Source organism: Cyprinodon variegatus, unplaced genomic scaffold (genome assembly GCF_000732505.1).
Source record: "Cyprinodon variegatus isolate N-32 unplaced genomic scaffold, C_variegatus-1.0 Scaffold52, whole genome shotgun sequence".
Taxonomy (NCBI): Eukaryota; Metazoa; Chordata; class Actinopteri; order Cyprinodontiformes; family Cyprinodontidae; genus Cyprinodon; species Cyprinodon variegatus.
The window spans coordinates 1,675,874-1,677,892 of NW_015150505.1; the positions used below are offsets into that span (position 1 = coordinate 1,675,874).

Below are 2,019 nucleotides of genomic sequence, written 5' to 3' on the forward strand. Positions count from 1 at the left end.
AAAATAATCTTTGTTGCAGCCATCTACAGCCTCCTAGAAGGTCTGAATTGTTTAGCTGTTTTGTCAATTGTAAGAAAAACTAATAAGATAATGAGTTAAGATTTTTTTAATCCTCAGCCTATTACCAAATATTCATACTCAGACTAGTTTGCACTGGATTTCATTGCACTGATAGCTGCACTTTTCCTCATAGCCTTTCAATCTAACCCTGACAAGGGTGGCATATCCAAACTATTTCAAAATCTCACTCCAAGGTTTGGTGAAAAGTTAGCAGCCCTGTCGTTATTATGCATGTGGCAAAGATTTGGGAATGTTATTAGAGCAGTGTCCTTGATCTAAGAACACATGGATGTTTACTAATTTATAAATATGTATGAGGTAATGATGTGATGATGTGAAAAGACTGGAGATGTATAAGATTTTTCCTTAACTGTGAATCTGGGCCACTTCACGAGATGTGAGCACAGTTGGTAAGCGCATCCTCTAAGAAACGTCTCCCAACTGAGTAAGATTATAATTTCTGTCTAAATCTGTTGTCATGTCTCATGGTTATTTAATACATATACGTTATAAAGTGCTATTTGAAGAGTTTATCTCCACGGATCTCTTCCCAAGAAAAGAAACAAGAAGAGAGAGAAAGCTTCAAGGTGTAAACACAGAGATTTCCATAACCATGTATTAATATAAAAAAAAAAAAAAAACTGAACCAAAAAACTAAAGTAGAATAAACCTTATCAAGGAAAATCTAAAAAAACAAAGAAATTGAATAAAGTTACAGAAAAAAATATGCAATATAAAAAAACTGCAATGGAAAATATTCAATAAAAATAGATGAACACCTAAATATTAACAGATATACAGTATCCATGACAAAAAAAATTGCAAAATAGAAATTAATTAATATATAACTTTGTTTGGGAAATTAACACCAATTCAAATGAATTTCTTTTATAGGATAAACATTTGATTACTTAGTGAGACACCTATCGATAAATCTAGTACTATTGCTTCACAGTGCACAGAATATGTAACCTTTTATGCAAGCAGAACCTTTGCTGTATTTGTGAGTTCCCAAACACCACAATGCTGCACATCATTGATCAACAAGGCTTTCCAGGTTATAGAGTTTATTAAAACTAAAAAAAGGAGAATAAGAAGCACAAATATTATCTATGTAGGAATTAAAGTCAATCTCTAACATTAAGATATGCTGCAAATATATCTAATCTAAGGAGCATACATTGCTGAAAAAGTTAAAAGTCTCTTTGTTACAGCTTTCCAGTTCCTCTAGACCTAATATGTAGCATCAATAGGAAACAAGCAAAGGAGGAGATTATAAATCGGCATTTGAACTGAACTAGAGAACTTTAAATTGCGTATTTCTGGTACCATTTAACCAATAGACTCCCATTTGATTTTCATGGGAGACAACAAACAAAACAAAATTAAAGTTGGATCAAATAAAAAATTTGTTAAATCTTGATTCATATCACCTCCACATCAAAACCTGAAGCTTTCTTAATGTCTGAAAATAATATTGGCACAGCAGTGAATCTGATATGTGGGTCAGATGTATGGAGGAAGGAGTTTTAATCGCAAATTAAGATGAAACATTAATAACTGGATGAACTGAAAGCTCTGAAATGTCGAAGAAAAAAGAAAACCGCTATTTTTATACAAGCTAGATCACAGGATGGAGATATGTCTCTGAAATCGAGCAAAAAACAAAAACAAATATAGATATAAGTAGATTGATATCTTCAGAAAGTTAAATCATAAAATAAGTTTAATCATAAAATAATAAAAAAAACATAAACAACAATGTGTGTCTATTTAAGGTATCCTTTGTTGTTGAGATTTAAAACAGCTTTGTTTTTGCCAGTGGAAACATCCGTCTTCTAGCAGATGGAAACAGCTTATAGAAGGATTGCAGAGGATGTGCTGGATACTCATAAATCTCAGTCCCTAGTGTCTGCAAAGCATGTGTGTGGATCTGGAGGATACTTCTATCTTTAGTGA

At 32.2% G+C, this 2,019-nt stretch overlaps 1 protein-coding gene across 2 annotated transcripts in view; it reads left to right on the forward strand.

The window, feature by feature from the left end:
* LOC107082388 (probable carboxypeptidase X1) overlaps window positions 1–2,019 on the forward strand; it is a 35,724-nt gene that overhangs the window by 27,674 nt on the left and 6,031 nt on the right. The window lies entirely within an intron of this gene.